At 33.4% G+C, this 19,400-nt stretch overlaps 2 pseudogenes; one reads left to right on the forward strand and one right to left on the reverse strand.

Moving 5' to 3' along the window:
• Nucleotides 1-7,170: 7,170 nt before the first annotated feature.
• On the reverse strand, nt 7,171-7,285 carry LOC145267316 (U2 spliceosomal RNA; annotated as a pseudogene).
• Nucleotides 7,286-12,949: 5,664 nt separating this feature from the next.
• LOC145267400 (5S ribosomal RNA) lies at nt 12,950-13,069 on the forward strand (annotated as a pseudogene).
• Nucleotides 13,070-19,400: the final 6,331 nt, after the last annotated feature.

Raw genomic sequence — 19,400 nt, forward strand, 5'->3', positions numbered from 1 at the left:
TATATATATATATATATATATATATATATATCATATATATATATATATATATATATATGATGTTATGAAAATATATTCATGGCAATTAAGTTACAGAGAGGATTCTGTGTTTCATTCCCGTAGGCATTGTAGCCTGGTGATGGGATAAAATGTGGGAGCCTCTTTGTAATTTAATCATCATAAATATGCTTTCATAACTTACTACCTAGCTCTACTTATGTATTGAGCACTGTTGAAGTAAATACTAAAAATCGATACATAAAATATATCTCCTAAGAACATTTTATGTGGATATATAAAATAATAATAATTCTGATTTCGTTTATCAACGAAAAGAGATGGGATTCCCTTCCAGAGGATTTTCATCAATCTCAGCTCCAAACTAGGAGCTTCAAAAATCAAGGGTTTTCCTAAGGATGTTGGTGGTACCTACAATAGTAGAGGTCTAAAGGCTGCCTAAAACATCAGGGATGCATAGTTTTTTCAATTGTCTTTCCGGATGACTTAATTCTACTTCTAGTGTACCAACTACGACCAGGATTATTTGTGTTTTAACCCTGTGTGTACGCCTTATCTCCAAGGCCAATGCAGCATAATTGCTCCACTTCTCATTCTCCTTCTCTCTCACATTTCTGTCCCCGGGTACTGAGAAGTCTACAATCTGCCAGTTTTTTGAGACCTTGTCAATGACGACCAAATCCGGACGATTATGTTCCAATTGTTTGGTCGTTATGACACTTTTATCCTACCATACCTCTACCTTGCAATCCTCACTTGTTCTCACTTCATCAGACACCTCCTCAAACCACTTTCCAGTACACTTCACCCCAACCTTCTTACAAACCTCCCAATATATCCGGAATCCAATGCGATCATGTCTTTTGCGGTACTCTCTCTGGGCTAATCCACTTCACCCTGCTGCAAGGTGCGCAATTGACTCTTGGAGTCTTACCACAAATCCGGCATTCTGCAGCAACTTCCTCTCTTAGAACCACTTTTTTGAACAATCGTGTTCCTAATGCCTGCTCATGTGCTGCACAAACAAAAGCTTAGCCAAATACCCAGCTCTAAGCCATTGCCACGATCTTTCATCAGCCACTTCTTATATATCCTGGAAGAATTTCCGTGCATTTTTTCCTATCCAATTCCTCTGCCCTTTCTTGATCCAATCATAATAATAATAATTGAAATGGAATTTGAAATGGAAAAGTGTGTTAAAGGAATAAAAACTAGAAACATAAGAGGGTATGGAACTCCCCAACTAAGAGGAGATGAGGACACTTATAAATGTTTGAGTGTTCTGGAGCAGACACCATCAAATCCACAGAAATAAAAGAGAAAATTGAAAGAGAGTACTTAGGAAGAACAAAGAAACTCTTAGAGACAAAACTATACGATAGAAATCTAATTAAAGGAAGAAATACCTATGCAGTATCGCTATAAAGTATTCTGGACCATTCATATGGTGGACGAAACAGAAACTGAGGTGCCTTGATCAAAAGACAAGGAAACTAATTAGAATGCACAATGCAGACAATACTGACCAACTCTACACGAAAAGGAACAAAGGGAGAAGAGAACTAATATATGTAGAAAACTGCATAAAAAGCACAAAAAACACTTGGAAAAGTACACGAACCAGAATACAGAAAGATTGATCATCACAGCGAAAGACGCTGTCAAAAAGAACAATACAGGAAATAATGAAGCCATAAACAAAAAGACAAGAAAAGAAAAGTGGGAAAAGAAAACCCCACATGGACGATTCATAAGAGTAACAAAAGAAAGGAATCATGAAAACACTTTGACATGGCTAAGAAAAGGACACATGAACAGAGAAACAGAAACTCTACTGACAGCTACACATAACAATGTGATTAGAACGAACATCATTAGAGCTAAAATAGATAAAACACAAGAAAACAATAAATGTAGACTCTGTGGACAAAGAGACGAAACGATGAATCACATATAAAGTGAATGCAGCAAATTACTCCAAAAGGAATATAAGGATAGACACGATTGCATGGGAAAAGTAGTGCACTGAGAGTTCTGCAGATGACTGCACCTTCAACATGTTTATAAATGGTTCAAACACAAACAGTATTTTGTACAGGAACACGAAAACCACAAATCCTTAGGGATATGGAGGTACAAACAGATAAACTCATCTAAGCTAGAAGACCGGATGTCATAATAATTAACAAAAAAGAACAAATTTGCCAAATTGTAGATTTTGTTGTCTCATCAGACCACAGAGACAGAAAACAAAACAAATATGAAGAAGTTGCTAGAGGACTGAAAGGAATTTGGAACCTGAAGAAAATCAAGATAATACCGTGATTGTAGGAACAGTTCTTAAGAACTTGAAAAAAATAACTCAGAGAAATCAGAATCAAGGGAAAGGCTCATACTATGCAATGGACAGTGATGCTAAAAACAGCTGAAATATTAAGGAAAACCGTTGATTACAAAATTTAATTCACACAAATGACAAACACTAACAACAGAAGTAAAACAAAAATGCAATAAAAAAAATTATTGCACTAAATAATCAAAGAGTCGAGGAGGATGGAAAGATCGAGGGGTGAAAGCACTAACCAAACTTCTACTAAATCAGGATGAACGCACTAAAAAGTATAAACACATATTTATATATCACTAGTAAGATACTTTGGAATGTTCATAGGCTGGACCAAAGAATTATTGAGGCATCTTAACCAGAAGACCAGGAAATTTATGACCATGCACAATGCATTACACTAAAAGGATAATGCTGACCGACTCTACATGAAAAGGAAAGATGGAGTGTAGAAGACTGTGAGAATGGCACAAAAAAGACTTAGAAAAATACATAATGTAGAACAGCGAAAGGCTAATCACTGCGGCAAGAAACACTGAAAAAATGAACGATAGAGAACAGAGATGCAAGGAGTAAGATGAGTAGAGAAAAATGGAAACAACTACATGGAATAGTCATAAGAATAACAAAAGACTCTCAAAACCATTCGGACATGTACATGGAAAGTACACCTAAACAGAGAAATTAAATCGCTGCTATCAGACGCACATGACAACACAATTAGAACAAACCATATGAAAGCAAAGATCAACAAGACATAAGAAAACAACAACTGTGGATAAAGGGATGAAACGATAGAGCACATAAATGAATTCAACGAACTAACCCAACAAGAATACAAGAATAGACACAATCAAGTGGGGAAGACACTTGGAATTATTGAAATAAGTGTATCGTGAACACCAAGACAAATGGTACAAGCATAAACAAGTAGCTTGAAAGCGGAAATCATAAAATCTTATGGGATATGAACGTACAAACAGATAAACCCATCCAAGCATTGAGACCAGATATCATAATAGTTAACAAGAAGGAAAAATCCTGTCAGATCGTAGATTTTACCGTTTTAGCAGACCACAGGAGAAGCAAAGCTAATACATGAAACTGGCCAGAGAGCTGAAAAAGAAATGGAAGATGGAGAAAGTGATCATAACATCAATAATTGTAGGAAAATTTTGAAAAAAGAACTGGAGAAATTGGAATCAGGACATAGCTGATACAATAGATAAGGATGGTCAATATCACATGCAAAGGTTTGATATATGCCCCAAAGACTCGAGTATAAGTCCTAGTAATGGGAAATATTACAAGAATGGGGACATGATGAAAACATCTGAAATCTTAAGAAAAACCCTTGACTGCAGAGACTAATACATATGAACCACAAATGCCAACCGGCCATATAAATACTATAACAAAATAAAATGATAGAGGAACACCACATGATTTTAAGAAAACTGAAACTGTAAAATTGTAAGTTACCCCCCCCAAAAAAAAAAAAAAAAAATTTGTGTTGGCGGCATTAAATGGCACCACACCAAATAGTTGTGGGGTTGAGGAAGATGGAAAGACTGAGGAGAGAAAGCACTGACCAAAACTCCATTGGATGAGTGCAAAGAGGACTGGGATTTTGGGAGGTGTATTATCAGCTAAATTCCAGTGAGCATCCATGGTCATTGCGAGCAAGAAATCAGTGGCAAACGGCTGTTGTGATAACACAAATTCATTTGCAAAGGTTATCAAAAGAGGTGAAGAGTACTGAAAATCTGGGGAGACTTGTTTTCACCGGTTGTTGTCAGTGAGTAATCTATGATGATGACCTGTGTGAGATCTAGTAATAATAATAACTAGCGGGACCTATGGAAATTCCACAGCTGCATTTTTCATATGTAATATATTGTTGTTGGGCATTCTGTGGGCGTTTTGTTCAGCATGAAGGCAGGCACAATAATATTATTCTAGCCCTTTTATTAAAACTGTATCCCCCACCCCTTACAAAAATAATAACTTTTATATATTTCCTGTGCTGATTATTTCATTACAAACACACCGGTCAATTGACTCATATTTCATCATTTCTCATAATTATTGAATATGTTACTATGTTCAACAATAATTTATCATAATTTTAACCCACATTATCGCCTCTCCCCTTACTAAAATAAAAAATTGATATATTGTATGGGGTGATTATTTCATAAAAATACAACTATCAATTAACTCACATTCATCATTTTTCATAATTCTTGGATATGGTAATAATTTTTCATCATTTAAACTGACCATATAGCACATATTACTAAAATAATAACTTTGATATATTGTCTAGACAGATTATTTCATTACAAACACACCGATCAATTAACTTACTTTTCATCATTTTTCATATGTTACTAATTTCGACAATCATTTTTTATAAGTAAAACACACCTTATAGCTTCCGCCCTTACTAAAATAATAACTTTGATAAATTGTCTGGGCTGATTTTTTCATTACAACAGACCAATCAATTAACTCACATTTTTTCATTTTTCATAATTCTAATTTCGACAATCATTTTTTTATCATTTTAACCGACATCATCGCCCCCTTACATAGCTTTGATATATTGTCTGGGCTGATTATTTCATTGTAAACACACTAATGCATTAAATCACATATCATTTTTCATACGTCTTGGATATGTTACTAATTTCGACAATCATTTTTCATAAACTATCCTTATCAGCCCCTCTTACTAACATAATAACTTTGATACATTGTCTGGACTTATTATTTTATTATAAACACACCAATCAATAAACTCACATTTCATCATTTTTTGTAATTTGTGGATATGTTACCCTTTTCAACCATATTTTTTTGTAATTAAAACCGTCCCTATCACTCTCTCTTACTAAAATAATAACTTTGATATATTGTCTGGGCTGATTATTTCATTGCAAACACACTAATGCATTAAATCACATATTATCGTTTTTCATAATGCTCGGATATGTTACTAATTTTGACAATCATTTTTCATAATTTAAACCATCCTTATCGCTCTCTCTTACTAACATAATACCTTGGATATATTGTCTGGGCTGATTATTATAAACGCACCAATTAATTAACTCACATTTCATCATTTTTCGTAATTCTTGGATATGTTACTAATTTCGACAATAGTTTTTATAATTTAACCCATTCTTATCGCCCTCTTTTACTAAAAAATAACTTTGATATATTGTCTGGGCTGAATATTTCATAAAAAACACAACTATCTATTAAGTCATATTTCATTAATTTTCATAATTCTCGGATATGTTACTAATTTTGACAATCATTTTTCATAATTGAAACCATCCTTATCGTCCTCTCTTACTAACATAATAACTTTGATATATTGTCTGGGATGATTATTTTGTTATAAACACACCAATTAATTAACTCACATTTCATCATTTTTCGTAATTCTTGGATATGTTACTAATTTCGATAATAATTTTTTATAAGTTTAACACACCTTACAGCCCCCCCCTCTATAAAATAATAACTTTGATATATTGTCTGGGCTTATTATTTCATTACAAACACACCAATCAAGTAACTCACATTTCATTATTTTTCATAATTCTTGGATATGTTACTAATTTCGACAATAATTTTCATAACTTTAACCCACTATGTCCCTTCCTCCTTACTTAAATAATAACTTTGATATATTGCCTGGGCTGATTATTTCATTACAAACACATCAATCAATTCCAGGTATTCTCATAGTATATATGTTCCACCTATCTTATCCAATCCCTGGTAACGCCGCATATTCTGCTAGTATATATCTTTCACCTATCTCATTAATCCTGGGCGACACTGGATATTCTACTACTATATGTTTTCCACTTATCTCATTTAAACCTGGGACTGACTTCATGTGAGCTACCTCACTATTAAAAATATACATGAAATAAAGTAATGTTTAAATCGTAAACTGTTTCAGCCATTTCTGGGACTGACTTTATATCCCCAACCAACTGCTAAAAATATGCATGAAATAATGTAATGTCTAAATAGTAAACTGTTTCAGCCTTTTCCGGGACTGACTTCATATCCTCCACCCCACTGTTATAAATATACATTAAATAAAGTAATGTTTAATGCGTAAACGGTTTCAGTCATTTCCGTGACTGATTTTATATCCCCTACACTACTGTTAAAATATACATTAAATAAAGTAATGTTTAAATCGTAATTGGTTTGAGTAATTTCCGGGACTGACTTCATATCCCGTAAGCCACTGCTTAAAATATACTTGAAGTAATGTTTAAATCATAAACTGTTTCAGCAAGTTTTCGAAAGTAATACATAAAAACATTAACACGGTTAGAGATTAGGCAACCATTGCTTCAACATGAATTTCTGAGTGTAGTATCAGTCTTGGCATTCCAGTGACATTTTGGTCATGGTTAATGGAGGAGAAATCCTTCATTACTAATACAATTTTTATTTTTGTTACTGACCAGAGTGCCCCTTTTTGGGAGGTGGTCCCCCCTCAATTTTTAACTGACCTCATGTCCAACTCTGCTCTTGTGGGGAAGCAAGTAAACAACAACAAAGAAATAATAAAAAGGGACATTTTTCAGGGCATCTTATAATTAATCAGAAGTGATATTTCCAGGGCATTTTGTAATTAAATCAGAAATTACTTTTCCCAGTAACTTTTGTAATATTAAAACTTTGTTACATTAAATATAGTACCTATTTACAATGCCTCAGACTGATTTAGACACCAGGGTCGTTTTTTAACGTGGAGAAAAAGAACAAAAAATTGTCTTAGTCGTAAAGGATTTCTCTTTCACTGAGAGAGAAGAAATTGAAATGTAGAGTCCGAAGAACAGATACTACACTTTTATCTTGGCCAAAAGGCCAAGAACAAATCATTTTTATTAGCGTTGCCTCAAAGCGACACCAATTTTTTTGTTTTGATTAAATGAGAAGAATTTCATAACAATTAAACGACCCGGATGTAAGCATGACACAAAAGAACACACACGCTATCGTATTAATTAATATATGGATAATAATAATAATAATAATAATAATAATAATAATATCTATCTATCTATCTATATATATATATATATATATATATATATATATATATATATATATATATATATAACTACTTCATTTACTCACATAAAATTAATATACGAAAGTATAGATTTATGTGTAAACTTTAAGTATTTACTTCAAAAGTGCTCAATATGTAGGTAGAGCTAGTTAACTAACAAAAACAATAGAAAATAAACAAATAAATAAATTAAATAAACATGAATATACATAAACGATCACACATATCTGTATATACATATATATGTATATATATGTGCATATATGTATGTACACATATGTATATTTATATATATATATAAAAAAAGAAGAAAATGTCTGCCTTAAACCACTAAACTAGTTTTAAAACAGATCCTTTGTTCGATAAAATGCATGCCCATTGGCTGATAGGAAGGGGCGCAGTGGATACTAGAAAGCTGATTGGCTAACTAAAATCCTCAACAGAAGAGGACCATATAAAAACGATAAACAACCACAGAATTCGTGCATAAGCCTGACGAATCCTAGAGTGGATGAAACGCTGAATATTCAGTGTAGCTTAATCGCCATATATATTTTATAAATTACTATATATATATATATATATATATATATATATATATATATATATATATATATATATATATCTTGTGCCCTGGAGAGACAATGTCAGCTACATATTGTAGAATCAATCAGGAATGGCAATTACCGGTTATAAGCCCAAAGCAAGACTGGCGTACAGCTAGGTGCCAAGGATAATAAACTGAGTAGCCCTCAGCAAGTAAGGTGCTGTTCCGCAGCAAAAATCTACTACACTTAAAGATAGACATTGCTGCCCTGCAGGAAACCTGCATTGCAGATTCAGAGAGCCTCAGAGAGTCAGACGGCACCTTCTTTTGCAAGGGAAGAAAGAAGATGAAACAAGAAAGCACGATGTTGGCTTCACAGTCAGAAATATTCTCCTCAACAAGGTTCAGTTAGGTCAAGCCACAACTGCCCACATAATGTCACTATATGTTAACACCACAGATGGACCTATCACTCTAATATGTGTCTAAGCTCCAACTATGTCAGCAACTGATGACACCGAGAATGCATTCTACAGCGAACTTGATGCTTACATCCAAAATTTCAAGAATCATGAAATCCTGATAGTTATGGGTGATTTCAATATTTGAGTTGGAAATGACAACGAAGCTTGGCCCACCTGCCTAGAACACCGGAGTAGGAAAGTGCAATGAAAATGGACTAAGATTATTAGAACTCTGCTCAATGCACGACCAACAGTTTCTTCTCTACAAAACCTCATCATAGTCTATCATGGAGACACTCAAGATCAAAACGTTGGCACCAACTCAGTCTGATTCCCACCAGGAAGAAGTTCCTAACTTCACAGTCACTAGAACTTATCATAGTGCTGACTGTGACATCGATCACTCATTTGTACGCTGCAGTCAAACTACAAAGAAATTCTTCCACACCAAACAAATTGGAAAACCAAAGATCAATGTAACCAAGACCAAACACTAGAACAGTTTAAGGCAAACTTTGCAGCCATTTATATCCACTCAGGCGAAGTGATCAAGAGTGGCAAGTCCTCTCTTCTCAAGCCATTATACAACTCTTGCTATATTGTTGGAAAGAAGGCGTTGTTCCCCAGGACATGAGAAATGCAAACATAGTCACTCTATACAAGAATAAAGGGGATTGCAGCGACTGCAATAATTATAGGGGTATCTTGCTACTGAGCATCATCGGCAAACTGCTTGCCTGCATCAGTCTGACAAGACTGCAAGTTATTACTGAGAGAATATACCTTGAATCACAGTGTGGCTTTTGCTTCCAACGTTCCACCATTGACATGATCTACGCCAACTCCAAGTACACAGAACAAAACATGCCATTGTACTTTGCCTTCCTTGACCTTACTAAGGCATTTAACCTAATCAGTAGACATGAGCTATTCAAGATACTGCCTCACATTGGCTGTCCTCCCAAACTCCTGAGCCTTTTAGAGTCATTTCATGATGGTATGATGAGCACTGCGTAACTCAACGGAGAGACCTCTGCTGAATGTGGTGTAAAAAGTGGTGTCAAACAGGAAAGTGTACTTGCCCCTACGCTACTTTCTTTGCCTTTCTCAATTAATTTTTCAATTAGTCAATCCTGATTATCATCAGGAGCGATTGTTGTTTCTTTTTTTTTCTTTTGTTTATTGTTTATAAAGGTGGGTGCAGGAAAGTTAATAGCGAATTATATTTATTTTTAATTTCGATTTTCTTATTTTATAGTTATAAATTATTTAGTTTCTTGTTAGTTATTAAATACTGTTAGTATATTTGCCCTGGTGTTAAATTCAGATCCGGTTAAAAAGGGGCTGCAGTTATTTGATAAGTATGGCTTCTAATAATTTTAGTTGCCGTGTGCATTTGTTAAAATATTAAATTTTAGTATTATTAGTCAAGATATTTTTAATGTCGGACGACTGTAAATTTTTATCATAGGATGTTAGGTGTTGTTTTATGGCACTATTGTCAGCTAAATGATAGGTTAGTTGTTGGGAGAGTGTTGTTGTGGTGTGGCCTATGTATGTGTTGTATGAGTTTTTAGAGTGGGTTCAGAGACAGTCTTCAAAGGGGCGAATAAATTCATACACTACATTAGTTTGATTTAGTGTGGTGTTAGTATTATTATTGTTTTTAATTATAAAATTGGAGGTTTTAAATTTAGTATAATATATTATTAGTTTAATCTTCTTGTTCTGGTCGGTGGGTCTGGTGTATCTTTTAATTAGGTTTGTTATTATTTTTTCGTCTGTTTTGTAGTTAGTGTGTAGTTGGTTTTTATAGCATACTTTGATGGTGTCGTTTTTGTTAGGGTTAGAGTTTACGTTTTTATTGTGGAGTGAGTTTAAATAGAGTTTTATGTGCTTATTAACGATTTTATTGGGAAAATTATTGTTTATTAGGGTTTGTTTTATGTTTGTTAATTCTCGGATACACTGATAGAAAGCGCTTGAGAAGAATCTTGCTGAACAACAACTTTGGGTGCCATTTTATACAACATGCCAGCTGAAATTAAAAAGACCGCTCGGCAAATGGAAAAGATATCCAGAAAAATCGGAAAAAAGAATAACTCTGTTGTGTTGAATAAGATGTGCTTGAATATATATACACCTATGAACAAAAGAGAATTACAAATTTATAAAAAATATAAAAGGACTTATGCTAAAAAGTAGACTTTGTCAAAATGATTTATAAATGAAATGTTAATTTCTGATGCGGTTTGATGATTTTGATTTTTACAGATGTCGCATGAAGAATGGTCTCATATTCAGGAAAGTCTGATGCTCATGATGGACAACATGTGTCTGCAGACTGAGCATTTTGAAGAGATGGATGAAGAATCAGATGGTCAGATGGTCACTTTCATGACTATTGATGGTCAAGTGAAACACTACCACAAAGAATCTCTTGAAGTGGACAAGATTAAGCAGGACATTGTTCATTTGCAAGGCTACAACAGAATCAGCTGCACCAACACCTTGCTTCAAAAAGCTTACACTTACATCGATCAATATTCAGGTGCAAATTGTCGCTTTTATATTTCATTTATTACAACCTACCTGGCGTTGACCGGGATGAAAAATAAATTAAAATAGTTAAAAAGTGTAATATCTTTCTTATAAAACCTCTTTCTCTCTCAAGCTCTCTCTGTCCTCTTGCCCCTCTTCCCTTTCCCTTATCTCTTCATCTCACTTTGTCCTATTCATCTCTCTTTTCTCTCTCTGCTCCTCTTCCCATTTCTCCATATTTATTTAACACCTTTGTTCCCTTTCTATTATACCCCTCTTTTGGACATATTTCTTGTAAATCCTCCTCTCCCTGGCGCTCTCTGTCCTCCTTCTCTCTATTGTCCTGCCTCTCTTCACTCTTCTGCTTGTCTTCCCCTCATCTTCCTTTTCCGTGTCTGTCTTCCTTCTCTTTTCCCTCTCCTGTTTTTCCATTTCTCACTTTCTCTCTCTATCATCCCTCACACTCTCTCCATCCAAGTATCAATTTACATCAGATTCATGTAAAAATATCGCTATAAATGCTTGCCTCCTTCAATTAATTTTGTTTCTGTTGACTCCCACAAGAATGAACATTGCAAAAGAAAATGTGACCATATTCTATCTGAGGCAATGCTATAAAAGAATATACCAGTTTTTCAATATATCTTGTATAGTTTCTGAATTTTAGGCGGATCTGCAAACACACATACAGACAACTGCCTTTTATGTAATAGACTGAGCCTCTTTGAGTATTTTTATTTTAATTAACAATCAGAATTTTTTAATAATAACTAAACCTCTAGTATATGCTCCAAAGACTCAATTATAAGTCCTAGTACAGTGAAATATTATAAGAATGGGCACATACTTTGAATATTAGATTTCTTTCCAATTCAAATGCTTAGAACTAATACTTCATTAACCCTCCTCTCTGTGCACACCTGGTCAGTATTTGTTATCTATATTATTAAATATACTAATGACAAAAAAAAAAAAAAAAATGATGCTTCACCAGTGTTCACACTAATATGAAATCATAAAATTATGTCAATAATTTTATGATTTCATATATACATTATTATTATTGTTGCTGATGATCTAAAAACACAGTTACCATTGTCTTTTATTTGCAAGAAAGCCTTTTACTCCAATAGTTTCTTCCCCGGAACTGCGGGTCTTTGGAACTCCCTTCCGGGATTCTGCTTTCCCAACTGCAATGATATGCAGAAGTTCAAGTGTAATGTTAACAAACATCTTTCTACTCATCTCCTTTCATAATGACCTCGCTAATTAAGTCCCTGATAGTAGCCTCCTGCTTCAAAGTGGCACTGTGCCTTGTTTGGGGTGAAAATTGAATAATAAAAAAAAAAAGAGTCAAGGATTTTCTTCCAAATTCATTTCAGATGGCGGAGGTTCTCTTCTCGCTCTCTTCTATCTCACTCTCTCTTTCCTTTTTCCATTTCTCTCTCCCCTTTCTCTTTTAATTATTTACATCATTCCATTCCTCTCATCGCTTTATTTAAGATATTCGCCCTTTCCCTTGTAATGAAGTGTTCTTTTATTCCAGACTACAGCAAACATCTCTTAGCAGCATCCTCTTCTGTTGACACATCGCATATGGCTCTGTGGATATTTCTTTTTCTTCTTGTAGCTGTAAGAATAGAACCTTTAAAAGAACAAATTATCCATTCTTTGATTCTGGGATCTATTTTATTTTTTCCCAGCAATTTACAGAAATGTACACCTAAATGAGCTGTAATTCCTCGCCCCCACCCCGTAGGGCTGGTTGACCTTGAAAAGGACGGTTGCTCATTTTGACATCATCAACCTAAAAAGAAAATGAATCAATTTTGCTTCCCTGCCTCATAATATAATCCTATGTGACGTAATCCTAATCTAATGATATTTTCTACTACTCTAACATTATACTTACTCATATATACAGCATAATCACATTCGACACACCGGTTCCCGTCAGATCACTTGAAGCTAAGCAACGTTGAGCCTGGTCAGTACTAAAATGGGTGACCATTTGGGAATACCAGGTGCTGTATGTGCTCTCCGCTTATCTCTGCATTGTTTCCAGTCGTCCTGATCTTCTTCTTGCCATTGGACTCAAGCAGTGCCGATTCAGGAGAGGTGCGGTTGGAGATTGTGTAACCCTTGCCACACAACTTCATGTGCAACTGCTCTAACAAAGGGTATCCTTTGTCTTTCGAGACAGAACGGAGGCATCTGAAGCCTCATGTGGAAAAGTACCGTTTTCACCATTCTTATACATCCATCTCTAATCTCTCCAAAGATATTTGGCCAAAAGGTAAATCAATGACAAGAAGCATTCTAACATTTTTTATCAAAATTATTCAATCAATAAAAGAAGTTAAGAAAAGAATTGATGTGAAATGTTCAACGTTGCTATCCATAGGAATGCACTTTACATTCACTTGGGTTGACATCATAAATTCAACTATTCTAGATTAAAAAATGGATAAGTAGTCTAATTAAAAGTGATAATAGATTGGTCATTCCGCGTGGAAATATTAGCGTACATAGAAAATATTCCATCATGACATAACTGCTTCAAACCATTACAAATATTGAAACTTGTTAATAACAAAAACTTTTTTATTTAAAATTTTTACAGATAAATCCAAATCTTACACCAAGCATGAGGTTCTTTTGATAACAGATGGACGCTCGACATGCCATTTACCATTTTTCACGGAAGCTAGGAGGCTGAGATCTGTGGCTCACGTTTCTGTAGTAACCATTACAAAAGATGGAGGCCCTCATGGAGAGATCCGCGTCACTGATATTGCGACTGACAGTTCAACAGATAACATCTACTCATTCCACAGTTGTCGCAATTTCTTAAACATGATGAAGCATATTAATGGACGACCATGTAAACGATGTCCGAGAATTGAAGAATACTGAAATATTTATGAAATGAAAGGTTAGCACTCGTTTGTGACCAGACCATTTTCTTCCATCATTATTCCTAGAGAGAGAATTATATAAAGGCTCTTTCTTACTATTATACTAATTAGTTTCATTGGAACGACAGTATCACTACATACACAGACTGTCTCTAAATTATGAAGATACTTTTTTTTTAATTTCATGAATGAAATCATTACTAAAAACTAATCGTATTTACTCGATGTTGCCCGGGAGTCATACATTCATTTTGTTTTACCTTAAAAAATAAGAATCTCTCTCTCTCTCTCTCTCTCTCTCTCTCACTCACACACACACACACACACACACACACACACACACACACACACACACACACACACACAAATCAAAACAAAAACAAACAGCTTAATTAAAATATATTTTTTAATTATATCGTTATTTTTTTTTCATTTACCAAATTATTATTTGCTTGTAAATCCTTGTCGTACACAGTGTTAAAGTCCCGAGACCTATTTTATATATATATATATATATATATATATATATATATATATATATTGGCAGCAAGTCATTATTCATTATTCAAGCACGTCTGATTGAACACGGCAAGTTCTTTTTTCTGATTTTGTTGGATAACTTTTCAATTTGCCGAGCGGCCTTTTTTATTTCGTCTGGCATGTTGTATATTATGGTGCCCAGTAGTTGTTATTCGACCATATTATTCTCAAGCGCTTTCAATCAGTATATCACAGTTTTTCACTGAAGTTTTTTAATTAGTATGGCTTCTAGTAATTTTAGTCTTTGTGTACAATTGTTAAAGTATCAAATTTTAGTATTGTTAGTTAAGATATTTCTAATGTATTGTTTCTATTGTAGGTTTTTATCATGGAATGTTAAGTGTTGTTTTATGGCGCTATTGTCGGCTAAATGATAGGTTAATCATCAGGAGAGTGTTGTCATGGTGTGGCCTATGTATGCATTGCATGAATTTTTAGAGTGGGTTCAGAGACATTCTTCGAAGGAGCAAATAAATACACTACATTACTTTCGTTTAGTGCGGTGTTAGTATTATTATTGTTTTTAATTATTAGATTGGAGGTTTTAAATTTAGTATAATATATTATTAGTTTAATCTTCTTGTTCTGGTCGGCGGGTCTAGAGTATCTTTTAATTAGGTTTGTTATTATTTTTTTTTCTGTTTTGTAGTTGATGTGTAGTTGGTTTTTATAGTATACTTTGATGGTGTCGTTTTTGTTAAGGTTAGAGTTTATGTTTTTATTGTGGAATGAGTTTAAATAGAGTTTTATATGCTTATCGACAATTTTATTGGGAAAATTATTGTTTATTAGGGTTTGTTTTATGTTTATTAGTTCTTTGTAAAATATTTATCAGGTTGATGCTATATTGTATAAGCGGTGAATCAAATTTTTTTATAAGGTCAATTTTATATATTTCTGGGCATTTGTCCTGGTAATTTAAGAATACTAACCGTATTCAACAACTAACAATAAATAAATACCAGTTTATGTAAAATTTAGTAGAAAAAATAAGGGTTGCAATAAAATATAGGTATAGGTTATATGAGAACTAGATTAAATTATGTCAGAGATGAATTAAAGGAAGGCAGTAAGCAGGTGGCTTAGGAGGTGTAATTTATAGTGTCTGCAATTAATTGAGATCTCTTACTTTTATTTAGGAGCCTACCCACATTCTTAAAATTAGTGATAAACAACTTTTCATTTAGGCATAGAAAACAGTGGGAATTTAAGGATTGACAAGTTTTATGTTTTTTTTTTTAAATTTCCGAGTTAACAATTAGTGTTAGATGGTTCCTGGTAGCAATATGAAGAAATTAATGTTTTATCATTATAATCTGGATTAACAAAGTAGCATTTATATCTTTGAATGTAATACTTGTCTGACCAATATAGTATTTACTTATAGTATCTTTATCTTCATATGCTTTTATACTAGCCTGGTAAACAACAGAGTTTGTTAGACATTTTTGTTTTAGAGGACATTCAAACATTTTAGTACAACTACATGCTTGATTTTTTTTTTTTTAGTTTTTTTTATTTGGGCTAGATTCAGTATCTGCTTTTAAAATGTTATTATTGTGATTTTTTATTATTTTTTCTAAGTTATTATTGCAGCTATGGCTTAATTTAATACTATTTTTATAAAAAAATTTGTGAAGAATATTGCTGGGGGTAATGAAACTTAATAAAGCTTAGAATTTTTTTCCCATATTAGTTTTAACCATTTGGTTGAAAGGAGGTGTAAACTAAATGATTTTTCTTTTACATTCTTTTTTTTTTTTACATCTGTTCGTACATGATGTAGATTCGATGTAGTTTAGTTCATCTTTTTTATAACTGCTGTCTTTAAAGGCCTTGCTATAAAAGGTTTTATGATTGTGAAAAATCTTAGTTGAGGAGTTATACCTAATTCTTCTACTATTTTAATGTTTGAGTTTTTTCTTTTCCTTTTCTTTTTCACTTATTTGAATGCTGTTAATTTATTTTTAAATATCATGCCCTCATGATCAAGAAATACTCTGAACTTTTTCTAATTTTCATTACCGACTCTACTTTTGTATAAGGAGCATCGTCTTAAGAAATCTCTAGTTACTTGTAACTGGCTGACCAAAACATGCTCATGAATGAGTAGCAACATATAAATGCTTATATACATTGAAAGTATGAAACATTAATTGATCTTCATTTAATCTTGGTTAACGTTGAATCTTCCTGCTAGTATATATATATATATATATATATATATATATATATATATATATATATATACACACACTAGCAGGAAGACTCGACGCTAACCAAGATTAAAGAATGTTCCATACTTTCAATACGTTATTGTCATTGAAATCGATGAAATTGCCCATTTTTCAATCAAATCGATTGTCTATCTGCTCAAATCAGAGACACACTGTGGTGCATTTGAAGGAAGCTCTATATACCTCCCCACACTGACAGTCTACAATACATTGTAATCTGCATTTCACTGTAGAGAACCAACTGTTAATTTTATAAAATTATTTTTATATAATTGCTTGAATTAAAGTTTAAAATGCAAATGTTGAGTATCATGGTTAAATTGTGCTCTAAACAGAAACATATTTTGAATGTGCCCTCGTCTTAACAGAGAATCTACTGTTGATTTTATATGCCTGGCCATTTTGCTTCTGCAGTGAAAACCTTCTCAAATGCATTTGTGATGTTAGAAAGTGGTTGTAAAGTGGTCAAAATTGGACTTTTTTAACCAAATTTTTTTGATTATCAATTTTTTTTGATTATCAATTTTTTTTGATTACCAAATTTTTTTTGATTATCAAATTTTTTTGACTACCAAATTTCGATACTTATTGGGGGGGGGGCATTCCGATACAAAACCCATGTAAGAACACTCCCAGACACACAAAGTACATTGGTGTGAAATTTTAAAAAAATCTGCCCAGCTGTTTTGGAGTCCATAAGTAACAAACACAAGCATTTACGCAGAGAAAGTGTCTTTTATATACAAGTAGAGAAAGAGATTAATAGAGCCCAGGAAATTGAAAGATGCTATACTTAATTTGTCGTTTCTTAACTATTTTTTTCTGTGTGTCTACAAAAGGCTTTTTTCAGAGAAGCGATCGCTCGCTTCACAACTTTTTAAAACTTTTTATATCACATATAAATCATAATATCTCACAGTTAACAACGAAGCTCGCCTGTCTATTTAATTTGCTCAATTTCGGGAAGATAAATGTTCAACATTTGTCGCTCGCCGCATGTGGGTTAGTCTTTTTCCTATAACATCTTGGGGGAAAAAATAGCGTTCAGCAGTAAATGAAATCCTGCAGTCAAACTTGACCTCATTAACTCATTAAAATGGGCACCTGCTAAATCCAAGTAATTAAATAAATTCAAACGTGTTTCCATTAGTATGTCGCGGTGGGGCAATGGTTAACGTTGCACTTTTTTTTTTCACACTTTAATTTACAACTTTGCCTCAAGGGTTCGGGTTCGATCTTCATACTTACCCCTCGCTAGTTTCTCTATAAAGAAAGAGTTTTAGTAGTGCTCTAGAGGCATCCTTAATTTTATTTGTTGCTTTCAGTAGAGCTCTGAAGGCCTCCTAAATTTTATTTTTTCACTAATCACATAAAATGGCTGGGTTGAGAAATTTAACACTGTTTAACGTTTTCTGTTTAGTTTTTATTGCCTCAGGGAATGTCGAGCAGGCCTCCTAGTCTAAAATTTAAAGGATTCTTGCAGTAGTTAAATGTAGAATTTATTTTAAAATATTGTCCAAATAGTTTTATGTATGCTAATATGTATGAAGTTATCTGTTGAAAAATATTTAGTTTCGCCAAGATAACTTGTAATACAAAGAAATTTTCAATTATGAAAGCAAAATTAAAATTAATAAGGAGAATAACTCATGTTTTAATTGGAGAATATAAAAAGCATAGTTTCCCTTACAACTAAAATTTTATTTCGTTTTCTGTATATGTTTAAAAAATGTGCACACAAATAAAAATTAAAACCTAAAGTGACTTCAAGGTATCTCGGACAAAGCTGAATAGGTACTGCCTGAGAGAAAAGCACTCAAAGAACATCATCAAACTGTGCCAACTGACATTTAAGCAGCATATAAAACCCATACACTGCGTATATAACACTAATCTGTGAATTCTTTTCTAAACCCATCATCTTGTTTGTTCTTATTTTATCATCATTTTGAAATAAACAAATTGAAAATCCAATATCAAATTTTTTGTCATTGTTTTCTTTGGATGTTCTGCCTAGTTGTTTGGACTAAATCTATTTCCAGCACCCCAATTCTGTTAGCAGCTGAAAAGAACAAGTTTAAGATGTGATGTAATTGAAAAAAAAAATTCTTATAATTTTTTGGAGACCCAAACAAGGCATAAGCATAAGGGGCTACTGTTGTAAGGAACTGATTTATAATATAAAGGGCAACCTAAATGGAGAGTTGGACAGCAAATCTTTGTTCATATTACATTTAAATTTCTACATGTTGGAACAGGAAGCAGTGAGGGAATTTCAAAAGCAAGCAATTATAGGATAGAAGTTAGCAGAGTAAAAAATCTTATGGCATCTAGCCTGAAGGGGTGAGATTTTGTTGATAGTTGTATGGATTAGAGGTATTTACATTGAGAGTGTACGAGTGCAGTTATTGAAGTTTCATTGGAGCACACACATACTGTGGAAATACTTATAAAACAAGCACAAAGAGGAAACACTGGTGATGCAACAGTGCTGGACCGATTAAGTTAGAAATTCTTCTTTGCATCGAAGAGAGAGTATGACACTATCGCTTTCCGCAGGGAGAGTTACATGGTTGAGGAATGTCCTGGGAACGCAATCAGTAGGTACATGTTGAAAACATCAACAAAAATGGGTTGATATGTCATCGGCTATAACTGGCTTGCATTGGTCG

This window comes from Euprymna scolopes, chromosome 42 (assembly GCF_053919585.1).
Source record: "Euprymna scolopes isolate OS-2025 chromosome 42, ASM5391958v1, whole genome shotgun sequence".
NCBI classification, from domain to species: domain Eukaryota; kingdom Metazoa; phylum Mollusca; class Cephalopoda; order Sepiida; family Sepiolidae; genus Euprymna; species Euprymna scolopes.